The 14,585-nt window shown below is 36.7% G+C and overlaps 1 protein-coding gene and 2 long non-coding RNA genes across 3 annotated transcripts in view; 1 reads left to right on the forward strand and 2 right to left on the reverse strand.

Moving 5' to 3' along the window:
* LOC144338453 (uncharacterized) overlaps window positions 1-12,291 on the forward strand; it is a 59,541-nt gene extending 47,250 nt beyond the window's left edge. Inside the window, exons 2-3 of the long non-coding RNA XR_013412629.1 lie at window positions 11,641-11,820; window positions 12,266-12,291. This is a non-coding gene — a long non-coding RNA (uncharacterized LOC144338453). The remainder of the gene's footprint in view (window positions 1-11,640; window positions 11,821-12,265) is intronic.
* Window positions 1-14,585, reverse strand: part of LOC144338454 (uncharacterized) — a 445,122-nt gene that overhangs the window by 105,582 nt on the left and 324,955 nt on the right. The window lies entirely within an intron of this gene.
* The window catches only part of PRKACB (protein kinase cAMP-activated catalytic subunit beta), a 165,517-nt gene that overhangs the window by 100,764 nt on the left and 50,168 nt on the right, over window positions 1-14,585 (reverse strand).

A 14,585-nucleotide genomic window follows, 5' to 3' on the forward strand; every position in this document is an offset into this window, starting at 1 on the left:
CTCCAAGGAGCCTTAGTTCCTTTTATTGGAGAATGGTCTTAGAAATCAAGATCTGGGAAGTCGGTACATTCATCCACTGGGGTGTTATTGCTTCTAGGCCCTCTTTTCTGAGAGCAAGGAAATATATGTGTATACTAACATTTGCATATTCCCTTATCTATAAGTATTTCCATATGTAACTGTGTCTATAAGCAAAGCGTAAGTTCATTCTGGTTTCCAGCTCTAATGCATTACTACACGATTTCTTCTAGCTGCCTCCCTTTGCTTATCTGTAAATCCTACTCCCATAGAGAGAAACCTGGCTCCCACCACCCACCATCAACTTATTTACTTGTTCAATTTCAGTATATACATATAGAAATATCAGAATTGTTAACCTGGTAGGTAGGTTAACAACTTTATTCCCATGGAAAACAACTTTATCAACTAGAGTACAGTACTCCTTTGCCTCCAGTCTTACAGACTTCACTTATTTTCGAGGTAACTTAAGTCAACACATTTTATCTCCATTTGCTTCAGTAGGTTGTTTCATACATTTGTACTACAGTTAGATTATTTTTGCATCTCCTGCATTTCATCCTGAGATCCATCAACCTTCTAAATGAGGTTTTTTAAAGTTTGTATACATTAAGATTTGCTCTTTGTGCTGTAAACGCTGTGGGTTTGGACAAATGCATAATGCCATGTATCCAATAATTTTACAACCCTAATTAATCCCTTGTGTTTCCCTGAACCTTGGCACCCAATGATATTTTTTACCATTGCTGAGTTTTGCCTTTTCCAGAATGTCATATAATTGCAATCATAAAGTATACAGACTTTTCAGTGTTTTTATCACTCAGTAATATGTATTTAAAATTTATCCATGTCTTTTCATGGCTTTATAGCTCTTTTATATAATTCAATAATATTTGATCATATGAATGTATTAGTCTGTTTTCATGCTGCTATAAAGAACTGTTCGAGACTGCGTAATTTATAGAGGAAACGGGTTTGATTGACTCAGTTCAGCATGGCTGGGAAGGCCTCAGGAAACGTACAATCAGCGCAGAAGGTGAAAAGGAAACAAGGCACCTTCTTCACAAGGCAGCAGGAAGGAGAAGTGCCAAGCAAATCGGGGAAGAGCCCCTAATAAAAAGATCAGATTTCGTGAGAACTCACTATCATGAGTACAGCATGGGGAAAACCACCTCCATGATTCAATTACCTCCACCTGGTTTCTCCTTTGACACATGGCGATTATGGGGATTACAATTCATGATGAGATTTGAATGGTGAAACAAAGCCTAGCCATATCAATGGATATATCACAGTTTGTTTATCCATTCACCTACTGAAGGACATTTTGGTTGCTCCCAGTTTTTGGCAATTATGAATGAAGCTATAATGTGCAGTTTTCATGTGCAGGTTTTCGTGTGGATATTGTTTTTAAATCGGTTAAATACCTACAAGTGTGATTGCTAGATTGTGTGGTAAAACTATACTTGATTTTTCAACAAATTGCCAAACTGTCTTCCAAAGTGGTTGTGCCATTTTTGTTACCACCAGCAATGAAAAAGAGTTTATGTTGCTCTGCATCTTGTCACATTGGCAGAGTGTGAGTGTGCGTGTGTGTGTGTGTGTGTGTGTGGCTTTAGCCATTCTAGTAAGTGTACAGTGGTATCTCATTGTTTTTAATTTGCAATTTGACAAATAATATTGAATATATTTTCATATGCTTATTTGACATCTATATCTTTAATAAGATGGCTGTGCAGATTTTTGTCTACTTTTCATTGGGTTGTTTGTTATCTTAGAATTGATATTTATTTCATATATTTCACCAATGACTTCATCTGGTCCTGATTGTTAATTATATTATATTAATTATAATATTAATTAATTATATTAAATTATTAATTATAATTTTTAAATAATTCATTCAATTTATAAAATCTATAGAAGCATTCAGATACATTGACACTTATGTAAGTTTTGATAGTTTGTAGGAATTGGTCCATTTCATTTATCAAATTTTGGGGCATAAAGTTTTTCACAGTATTCCTTTATCTTTTTAATGCCCAAGGATGCTTCAGTGAAGATCCAGCTTTCATTTCTGATATTGGTAATTTCTATCTTCTTTTATTCTTCCTTACCCTGGCTAGAATTTTATCAATTTTATTGATTATTTTTCAAATAACTTTTAGTTTTGTTGACTTTATTGATTTCCATTTCAATAATTTCTGCTCTACTTTTTATTATTTCTTTTATTTTGCTTGCATTGGGCTTAAATTGCTCGTTTCTCTAGTTTTCTAAGGTAGAACTTTTTGTTACTGATTTTAGATCTTTCTTCTTTTCTAGAATCTGCATTTAAGGCTATAAATTTTCCCCTAAGCACTGCTTTTACTAAATTGCAAAAAATTTGATAAATTGTACTCTGATTATCATTTAGCTTAAAATATTTAAAAATTCCTCTGGAGGCTTCTTCGACCCATGTGTTATTTAGAAATATGTTCTTTAACTAATTTCCAGCTTTCTTCCTGTTACTGATTCCTAGTTTAATTCCACTATGGTCTAAGAACATACTTTGCATGATTACTATCTTAAAAGATTTATTAAAATTACAGCCAAGAATGTGGTCTATCTTGGTAAAAGCTGAAGAAAAAAAATGTATATTTTGCTAATGTTAAATGGAGCATTTAATGAATGCTAATTACATCAAATTGATAGTGCTGTTCAGGTCAATTACATACTTACACTAATTTTTTACCTGCTTAATCTATATCAATAATTGAAAGAGGAGTGTTGAAGTCTTCAACTGTAATAGTGGAGTTGGCTGTTTTTCCTTTCACTTCTGTCAGCTTTTGCTTCACGTATTTCGATACTTTGTTGTTAAGTTCATATATTCAGGATTGATAAGTCTTTTTGGAGAATTGACTGTATGCAATGCTCCCCCGACCTTTTTAAATCCCTGATTTTTATTGCTCTGAAATTTGTTTTCTCTGAAATGTATATAGCTACTTTAGCTTCCTTTTGGTTAGTGATTATATGGTATATCTTTCTCCGTCTCTCTCCTTTTCACCTTACCTATTCTTTATATTTAAAGTGAGCTTCTTACAGACAATGCATAGCTTGCTTTAAAAAATCATAAAAGAAAAAATGAAGGTAAAATAAGTATTTATTCCCCACTGATCTAAAAGAAACTTTTAAAGTAACAATAGTAACAAAATACTGGGTGAAAATTTCAGTATGGACAAGGAAAATGAATAACTGCCATATCATAAGAGATGGGACAAAGTCTTGCTTTTCTAAAATGAGCTTCGTTTTTATCCACTCTGAACTGTCTTTTAATGGATGTTTACAACATTCACATTTAAAGTGACTACTGACATAGTCATATTAATATCCACCTAGTTTGTAACTGTTTCTAACGGTTGACTTTATTCTTTCTTCCCCATCCTATTTGTCCTCCTCTTCTGGTTTTAAATGAACATTTTATATGATTCTATTTAATCGTGTCTCTTAACATTTCAGTTATACCTCTTTGTAGAATTTTTTTTTAGTGGTTGTCCCACAGTTTGCAGTATTCATTTTTAACTAATCTAAGTCCACCTTCAAATAGAACACTATACTGTTTTCTTTGCAGTACATGTACTTTGTAACAGAGTATTCCCAAATACTTTCTACCATCTCTTATAACATTGCAGTCATTCATTTCCCTTGTCCATATGGTATTATTGGTAAGAACAGGAGGCAGAAAAATTCTAGGCAGAAAAGGGCGGGGTCCCTGGCTAAGGCCCCACCCTCAAGCCTGGAAGCATGGCCCAAAGTGAGAACATACATTCCTGTTTTCCCGCTTGAATGTTGCCTTTTCCAAAACCACCCATGGCCAGCCCTGTGCCAAATCCTGTATCCATAAAATGCCCTGACCCAGCTGGCAGAGGAGAAGCAGCCAAATGTGAAGAGGAGAAACAGCAGCTGAAAGTTGGAGAGAAGCAGCTTGACTTCAGAGGGATGGCTTGACAGTGGGACTTCAGAGAAGAGTCTGGTCGGAGAGACTTCAAGGGGAGAATACTTTCCCACTCCATCCCCATTCCAGCCCCCTTTCCCGCTGAGAGGCACTTCCATCAACAATAAAATTCCCCACACTTACTATCCTTCAATTCATTCATCCAACCTAATCTTTCAAGGCTATCACACTCTCTGACCTTGTGAAAAAGCAAAGGGTACACTGACCTGTTAAACACGTAAGCCATCCATGGACGGCAAAGTCAAAAGAGTGCTGACTGTAACACTACTTCTGGGGCTTTGAAGAGTTGCAGGTACTCCCTCACTAGATGCTGCCATGGCCCGCATGGAGTTTGGCTCCTGCCAGTGTCCAGAAGCACTCCTCTTGGCTCCTGCACTGGCTCAGCTGTGCTCCCCCTCCTGCAAGGGGTAGAGTGCAGCAGATCTGAGCGAGTGAAGCCAAGTGATGCCAAGTGAAGCTGGCCAAAGCAGCCAACTACCTCCAGCACCAGCACTCCAGTTCCCCCCCACCCCACCACAAAGGTGTCAGGGAAAACTTCCTGTTTCATTATCACCCAGTACGTTGTACCTACTGTTACTTTAAACAGTTTCTTTTAGATTAATGAGGAATAAGAAAAATAAAAGATTCTTATTTTACCTTCATTTTTTTTCTTTTATCATTATTTTCCTTTCTTTATGTAGATATGAGTTTCAGGTCTGTTGGCAATGAATAACCTTAGTATTTGTTTGAGAAGGTATTTATTTTATTTGTCCTTCAGTTTTGAAGGTTAACTTCACAGATATGTAATTATAGGTCAGTGGGTATTTTTTTCTTTCAACTTTTAAAATATTTTGCTCCACTCTCTTCTTGCTTGCATGGTGATAAGAAGTCTGCATAATTATTATTCTGTTCTTCTATAGGTAACTTTTTATTTTCCCTTCCATGCTCTTGCTTCTTTCAAGATTTTTTCTTAGTTTTTGGTTTTCTGCAGTTTGAATATAATGTGCATAGTTTAGTTACTTTATCATTCATTCTGCTTGATATTTTTTGAGGTTCCTGGATCTATATTTTAAAGTCTGTCATTGATTTTGTAACATTCTTGGCCATTATTACTTCACATATTTCTTCTTTCTTCTTCTTCTGGTATTCCAATGATAGATAAATTATATACCTTTTAAAAATGTCCCACCATTCTTGGATTCTCTGTTTCTGTTTTCTCATTATTTTTTCTCTTTATATTTCACTTTAGGGAGTTCCCATTGACCTATCTCCAGTCTCACTGATTCTTTCCCCAGCAGTGCCCATTCCATTGATAAGTCTATCAATGGCATTCATTTCTGTTATAGTGTTTTTTATGCCTAGCATTTCCTTTTGATCTTTTCTTAGTGTCTCTCTGTTTATGTATCTCATGTGCTCCTACATGATGTCTACTTTTTCCATTAGGGCCATTAACATATTTATCATGGTTATTTTATATTCCTTAGCTGATAATTTGCATATCTGTAACATCTGAGTCTGGTTCTGATTCTTGCTTTATCTCTACAGACTGTTTTTTCTTGCCTTTAGGTGTGCCTTCTAATTTTTTTTGTTGTTGTTGAAAGTTCACCTTGTTGCACTGAGTAGTAAGAACAAAGGTAAACTTATGATGTGGATTTATTAATCTGGCCAAGAGGTAAGCTGTGTTTAATGTCTGCTATAGATGTCAGAAACTTCAAGTTCCTCTAGTATCCTTATGTTTGTCTCATCCATTGACTTTGAGCTTGTCTCAGTACTTGTCCTCAGAAAAGAGTCCATCCTTGCAGCTCTTCCAGCTGAAATGCATTGTTATTATACCAGAGCTCTGTTGGTATGATAGTAAGGTATAGGGAATGAAAAACAGTTTATAATTTTAGGATTAAACCTTCATTTTTCACTTTGCCTATTTTCTCTGAGCTGTGATCTTCATGGGCATTTCTCCAGTGGTATACATTCTCCCCCATTGAAAGTGACACAGGAAGGCTAGAGGGAGCTGAAGTGGGAGAAATCCCCTCCCCAAACCAGGACAGGGGTCTAATAATATATTTTCCCCTAAAGAGTAGACCTTTGTTGGAGAATACTCTGGGTGTATTTCATAATGATTACCCTTCCTCCCTCTGCAAAAACTACAAGGAGACCTTTTCCAGGATCTTCATGAGAATATGAAGTATCTGATTTTTGCGGGAAGTCAGGGACCCCAAACAGAGGGACCTGCTGAGGCCATGACAGAAGAACATAAATTGTGAAGATTTCATGGACATTTATTAGTTCCCCAAATTAATACTTTTATAATTTCTTACGCCTGTCTTTACTACAATCTCTGAATATAAATTGTGAAAATTTCATGGACATTTATCACTTCCCCAATCAATACTCTTGTGATTTCCTATGCCTGTCTTTACTTTAATTTCTTAATCCCATCATCTTCGTAAGCTGAGGCTGGATGTCGCCTCAGGACCCTGTGATGATTGCATTAACTGCACAAAGTGTTCATAAAGCATGTGTGTTTAAACGATATGAAATCTGGGCACCTTGAAAAAAGAACAGGATAACAGCGATGTTCAGTGAACAAGGAAGATAACCATTGGGCCTGACTGCCTGAGGGGCCGGGCAGAGCAGAGTCATATTTCTCTTCTTACAAAAGCAAATAGGAGAAATAGCGCTGAATTCTTTTTCTCAGCAAGGAACAGCCCTGAGAAAGAGAATGCATTCCTAGGGGGAGGTCTCTAAAATGGCCACGGTTGCAGATAAGGGATGAAATAAGCCCCAGTCTCCTGTAGTGCCCCCAGGCCAATTAGGATGAGGAAATTCCTGCCTAGTAAATTTTAATCAGACCGGTTGTCTGGTCTCAAACCCTGTCTCCTGATAAGATGTTATCAATGACAATGCATGCCCAGTGGGACATGAAACTTCATACAATTCTAATTTCACCCTGGTCCTGTGATCTAACTCTGCCCCCATTTGCCTTGTGATATTTTATTGCCCTGTGAAGCATGTGATCTCCTAGACCCACACCCTATTTGTACATTCCCTCCCTTCTGAAATCCATAATAAAAACTTGCTGGTTTTGTGGCTTGGGGGGCATCATGGAACCTGCTGACATATGATATCTCCCCCGGACACCCAGCTTTAAAATTTCTCTCTTTTATACTCTTTCCCTTTATTTCTCAGACTGGCCGACACTTAGGGAAAGCAGAAAAGAACCTACGTTGAAATATCGGGGGCTGGTTCCCCCAATACCTGATAAAATACCTGGAAGCAAAACCCATGAAAGTGTGGGGGCCTCCCTAAGACTGCTGCTCCCAGAGGTGTCACACTCCCATGTTAGTACACACTCAGCCTCCAGCAATTTGTCGAAACTATCATTTAAATGTTCCCGCCAATTTATGGCTCCAGTGGCTTTGGCTCTAGGTAAGCAGATCTCTGCCATGAGTCTCTGGATTTGCTTTTCTCTCCAGATTTCAGGCTAGTGGTTGCCCTGCAATCTCAGTTCTCTGATTGGGGGGGGGCGGTGGGAAAAAGAAAACACTGATTCTCAGTTTTTTAGCTTTATCTTGTAAGAATGCTAGTGGTAAATTCTAGGTTCTTTATATGTCAGTGCTGAAAATGAAGTCTCTTCTCTCTGTTTTTCATTCCCATTTCTCATTCTCTGCCTTCTTTTGAATTACTTGAACATCTGCATATTTGCACAGTTGCTTTCTTTCCTTTTTTGATGTTGTTCTAGAGATTTCAATATATGTACTTCATTTTTCAAAGTCTACTTAGAATTATTATTATTATTATTTTTCGAGATGGAGTTTTGCTCTTGTTGCCCAGGCTGGAGTGCAGTGGTGCCATCTCGGCTCACTGCAACCTCTGCCTCCCGGGTTCAACCAATTCTCCTGCCTCAGCTCCTGAGTAGCTGGGATTTCAGGCATGCACCACCAATGCCCAGCTAATTTTGTATTTTTAGTAAAGAGGGGGTTTCTCCATGTTGGTCAGGCTGGTCTCAAACTCCTGACCTCAGGTGATCTGCCTGCCTCGGCCTCCAAAAGTGCTGGGATTACAGGCGTGAGCCACCACACATGGCTAGAATTAAAATTTTATCACTTCAAGGGTAATTTATAAACCTTACAGACATTTGGTTCTTTAAATTTGTCTCCTTCATACTGTTAGTTGTTTCCAACCTACATACATTGGAAACCCCAGCAGACAATATTGTAACTTTTTATTTCTACCATTATACATATCTTAATGAACTTAAGAGGAGAAAAAACAATCTATTATATTTATCCAGATATGCATTATTTTTGTTGCTTTTCCTTCCTTCATGAAGTTCCAAGTTTCTCTTTGGTATCACTTCTTTTCTGTTTAAATAACTTTTCTTAGCATTTCTTTTAAAGCAGCGCTGCTGTTGATGAATTATCTCTTTGGTTTCCAGTAATTTGGTTATATCTTTGTATGTGGTTTTCGTGGCATTCACTAAGCTTCTTCAATCTGTAAATTTATGTCAGTTGCCAAATTTGAGAAGTTTTCAGCCATTACATATTCAATTTTTAAAAAATTTCTGCAGCAATCTCTTTCCTCTCCTACTGTGATTTCAAAGACCTATAGGGTTAGACATTTTTATATTGTTCTACAGATTCTTAAGGCTCTTTTCCCTTTATTAAACAAATGTTTTCCTGTTGTTTACAATAGACAATTTCTTCTGATCTTCTGTTCTAATTCACTGACTCTTTTCTGGGTCGTTTCTATTCTTTCTCATAATTTGAGGTACTCGTTTGGTCACTGTTGCTACTGCCACTGACACAGGAGAGCAGTTTTAGGAGTGTATCTTGTCTCAAAGCAGGACCAGAAAACAAATAAACAAATGGAATTTCATTCATTTTTTTCCTTGTCACCGGGGATTTCCTTACAGGGTCTCTCATTAGAGAAAGAGTTTCTCTTGGAGCATTTTCTGTCTGAATCCACTGTACAGTTCTGGAATTTGGACTGCCTTGAGTCTAAGCTGGAGGATGTAGGAAGAAATTCTTAAAAGTAGGAAATTCACTACTGTATTTGTCTCCTTTCAAGTTTTGGTTTCCCTTTCCAATCTTCCTGCTATATTTACTTTTCAAAGTCTTTCCACAGCTACTTTATGTATTCTGTTCAGAATCTTTTTTTTTGGCATAATCAGTGGGAGGAATATAGTGATGTGCATATACTTACTCCATGTTAACTGGAACTAGAATCTAATCTCATCACTTCTGATTTTAATAATTTAATAATAGATTTAGAAATAAAAAATGTAAAAGATAAAGTTTGACTTTCAATATGCTTCACCTTAATCTCAGTATAAAATTAACATACATTTCTCTAAGTAAATCCACAGTAAAGTTGTAGTACTTTTGTCACAGTACTTTATGAGACAAAAAGTTACATGCATACATTTCTTTTAAAAATGTAATTTTATACAAAATTTCATGATTACTACTATCAAGTATGGTGCCATTATTAATATGAAATTGATTCACACTTGGCAAACGGATATATTTTCAATTATATAAACAAATTTTCACAATCACACCATATTTTTTATCCTTGGACCCACCAGAATACCTAAAATTATAATAGTAATATATATCTCAAAGTAAACTAAAAAAGTTTATAATTGTGCTGAATATTAAGCATTAAGTTAACACAATATGTGAAAACAATGATATTATTATTCAATATAAAAAGAAATGGAAATTTATTTAATCTCACAATTCTAATGTAAGAATATTCAATTGCTCAAAACATATGTTGTACTTGAAAGGTAAATATTCTCTAATTTTTCTTACAGGAATTCAAATTGCTTTTATTCATATGTTTGAGTCTATAGTACACTGTCCAATGTTATAGTCACTAGTGACACATGGTTATGCAAATTAAAACTAAATAAAATTAAAAATTTAGTTCCTCAGTCACATGAGCCATGATTTCAAGTGTTCAACAGCCATATGTAGCTAAATGGCCACCTTTTAGACAGTGCCAACATCAAACATTTCCATAATCACAGAAAATTACATGGGCAAAACTGGGCAATAGGAACACACATAATGCTGACAGATATACCACTTTTTAAACTAATCAGTTACCTCTATAATCTCTGGTTTCCTCTTCTGCTGAACGAGATCATCAATAACTTCCCTGACTATATCACTAGTTTTGTGTGTGGCTCAACTAAGAGAATATACATGAAACTGCTTTGTAAACTGTATTACATTAATACATCTGATTAATAACTATATGACTATTATTTATTTAAAGACTATTATTTATTTAAACAACCAAACTGTTCAAACAAGATTTTTAAAAACTATTCTGTTGTAATATTTGAGCATGAAAGTGGTGGGTATGCCATAACAATCAATTTCTGCAATCAATAGAATGCTATAGACCCAAATGAACAATTCCAGTGAAATCAAGACAATATTGTTCTTCAACATGAAAGCTGTCAGTTCTATGTGTCCTATACTGTCTAAAAACCTTGTATGTTAAAACATCTTTTTTTTTAAACTGTGCTTTTTTGCAGCTAAGGTGCATACATTACAGAAATAATTCTAAACAACATGGTGGAACCCAGTGTCCACTAAAAATACAAAAATTAGCTGGGCGTGGTGGTGGGCGCCTGTAATCCCAGCTACTCAGGAGGCTGAGGTAGGAGAATCGCTTGAACCTGGGAGGTGAAGGTTACAGTGAGCCGAGATCATGCCATTGCACTCCAGCCTGGGTGACAACAGTGAAACTCCGTCTCAAAAAAAAAAAAAAAAGAAAGAAAGAAAGAATTTTTTTTAGACTGGAATAGACTGGAATCTGAGCAACCCTGAGCAAAGCCTCTTTATTTTTTACAAAATGTAAAATGTGGCTAATTGGCTTTCTTTAAATAAAAAATTCCCACTAAGTACATATTAATCCTTAAAATAATTTTATGATTTAAATATAGGAAATATTATAGTTTCTTCAAAACACAAAATACATTCACTGGAAGTACTTAGAAAATAAAGTAGTAAATATCAAGTTAGGAAAACAGTAAATATAGTCAATTGAATGTGTTAGCAAAATAACTTTTCAAAAGTCAGAGTCCAACAGAAAATAAGAACTATATGTATTGTCTATAGCTATCAAATATAAGAAAAAGAAAAAACAAACAAAATTCATATTTATCTCACAGACACAGTAAAATAGCTCAGTAATGTGCCAGGAATAATTAGACTTTTATGGCAGATGATTAATTGTTTTGAACTCATGCTGTTTATCTAATTAAACTATTAGTAATACCAGCAGGTAAATTAACTTTATACTTCTTTTCTGGAAAGATAGATATTTAATATTGACACAGTTGAGCAACCCTCCTGCAGAGCTGAATACACAAGTATTTTTGTTTTCAATTTTTGTTCTTCTTTCCAACAAAGAAATGCTTTAGCTCAATGTCGTACAGGTAATTTTAAGGAGCAGGGGAAAATTAGGATGCTTATTAATGATAAGCTTAAATCACATACAGCTATTTTAAGATTTTATTTGATAGATTACTATCTTATGATTGTTCAATTTAGCAGATAATTCTACTTTTTGGTCTTCCTCCCTATTTATCTTCATCTTATGTATAAATGTACATTTTCTATAATGTATTTCAGGTAACATACACAGCTGTCAAGACCTGAAGTATAAAGAAAATAGGAACTTATAGAAAGATGGAAGAAGAGTATACCAAGCAGATGAAGCTGGGAATTAAAGACCCAGATATAGGAATAAGGCAAAAACAGTATGACTACTAGAAAGAGAATGGATTCAGGAATTTTCTGTGTAGGTGGAAGGTAAGAATGGAAACACAAAAAAATAGTTAAGGACTACTGTAAAAGCCCAGGCAAGAGATGATGGACACCTGAACTGAGGTTGTGGTAGGAAAGAAAAATAGACAGATTTCATACATATTTTTGAAAAACAGGGAGATTTGATGATTCATTGAAGCTAAAAATAAAAGTAATCAAAGATAATTCCTGTATTTTTTTGGCTTGAGCATGTGGGTAAGTAGTGATGCCAGTTATTATTAAGTTGGGGAAGGGTGAGGAAGTGATATAGACAGGAGGCAGGGAAATACTGGGTAGAAGAGGGCAGACCCCAAAGAGGGCCACATTCTCAAGCCTGGACCTGCAGTCCAAAGTAAGAACATGTATTCCTGTTTTCCTGCCCAAATTTGCCTTTTCCAAAACCACGTTGGCTGGCCCCACCTCCTCATCCTGTGCCCATAAAAACCACAAGCTCCACCAGCAGAGTGGTAGAGTGGCAGAGAAGAGAAGAGAAGCAGCAAAAGGACATAAAAGAGAAGCAGCTTGACTTCAGAGGAACAGCTTGACAGTGGGACTTCACAGAAGAGCTCGTCAGGGAATGCCAGAACTCCAGGGGAAGATTACCTTCCCACTCCATTCCCTTTCCAGCTCCCCATCCTGCTGAGAGCCACTTCTACTGCTCAATAAAATCCTCCACATTCACCACTCTTCAATTCATTCATGTGACCTTATTCTTTCTGGATGCCAGACAAGTACTCAGGTACCAAGAGGGCGGGTGCAAAAGGCTGTCACCCTGATCCTCCATTGATCTGTTAAAACACTTAAGTTGTCTGCGGGTGGCAAAGCTAAATGAGCACATTGTAACACATGCCCTCTAGGACTCTGGAGGTCACAGGTTCCCCGCCCCTCCCTGCTTCCCACCACCCCCTGGGAAGCTGCTAGGGGACTGCACAGGATTCTACTCCTGTGGATGCCCAGAAGAACTTGTCTCAGTCCCTGCACCCACTCACCTGCATGCGCCCCTTCCCATGAGAGGTTGAGAGCTGCAAGCTGAGTAAACAAATCAATCCCTTTGTGAGTCCCGTGAAGGGGTCAAGGGAACTATCCCATTTGGAAGGAAGGGGCTGGAGGGGTGTTGTAATAAAACATTCTATTGGACATATTAAATTTGAGATGCTTACTAGACATTCAAATGGAGATTTCAAAAAGATAGCTGAATATGAGCCTGAAACACATCACTGCCTTCTAAATTTTATTTTAATCATATGCATATCTGTTAACAACTAGTTTATATTTCTGGTTGTATTAGGGAAGAAAGATGGTTTAAATTTTCTTTAACTATTAAGTAGATCCTCCTCTTAATTGTGACTGAGTCTTGAAATGCATACCAAAGGTCATAGGCTGTCTGTCCTTCCTCTTCTTTCTAAACTCTCAGTGGATTTCTGATAAGCAGAATGCTCCCCCTATTAATTCCATCTACTACCTAGAAACTGTGGATATGTTTCAATATATGCCTAACTGGACTTTGTGAATGTAATTAAGGCTACTAATTAGTGACTAAATAGATTCTCCTGGATTACTTAGGTGGGCCCAATCTAAAAACATTTGCTCTTGAAAGCAGAGAACCTTGTCCAGCTAGGAGCAGAAGAGAGCCATGGCAAGATGTCACGAGATGCCACGTGTGAAAAGGATCAACACACTATTACTGGCTCTGAGATAAAGTAGAAGCACCAGAGAGAGGGCTCTAAGAGCTAAGGGAGCCCCCTAGATGACAGTCAACAAAGAAACAGAGACCTTAGTCCTATAACCATAAGGTACTGGATTCTGCCAGAAATATGGATCAGCTCGGAAGTAAATTCTCCCTCAGAAACTCCAGATAAGAGCCTGCCAGAATTCTGACCTACAGAACAGTGAGATAATAAATGGGTGTTATTTTAAGCCACTACATTTACAGTATTTTATCATAGCAATAATAGAAAATTAACATAAGACTTAAATGTAATAAGGTGATGGGGATGAGGAAAGTGGATTGTATTTCCAGAGTCCTAAAATGTATGAAATATGGACATGTGAAACTCCTAGTCATGGTTGATGCGGGCACTGTCTCCCTTTAATACTTAGGGCCTTTCGTGTTGATGAGAAAATTTCATTGATCTATTAACGCCCTAGCCAAGACTATGGCCAGGCAGTCCCATAACTAAATCTCCACAGATGGGCTTTCTAAATACCTGAAATGTGAAGATGAAACTTCTCCCCTCAACCACCACTACCACCACAGAAATGGTGCAGGGCATGGGATAGTCACTCCTTTCACTCGCATGAGAACCTCAAGAGCATTGATAAGGGCAAACTTCGAACCTCAGACATTTACTTGACTGCCAGTGTAGTTGCCCTGACTGCACAGCATAAGGAGGGGAAGGTAGGGGCTATAGACAGCAACATTACAAATGTTCAGTTTTAAAAAACACATATTTCCCCTTCACCCATAATTACTACGATAGAAACCCAATTTTCACCATTCAAATAATAACCTGACAACCTCACTCTTCAGGTAATGTGTAAAAAAGCATTCTGGATACGAAAGACTGTAAAGTTGTACTAATACAAAATGTAAAAAACTTCAGGTAAACCAGTAGTCAAAAATCATGCATAGAAGTTCCATTTACGCAAGATGACTTTCTCCTAGCTAACTCCTACTTGTTAATCAAAGCTTAGTTCAATGTTATTTCTTCTCTTCTAGTTCCTAAAATATATTAACACCCACATTATTGTACTGACCACATTGTAGTAAT

Source organism: Macaca mulatta, chromosome 1, assembly GCF_049350105.2.
Source record: "Macaca mulatta isolate MMU2019108-1 chromosome 1, T2T-MMU8v2.0, whole genome shotgun sequence".
NCBI classification, from domain to species: domain Eukaryota; kingdom Metazoa; phylum Chordata; class Mammalia; order Primates; family Cercopithecidae; genus Macaca; species Macaca mulatta.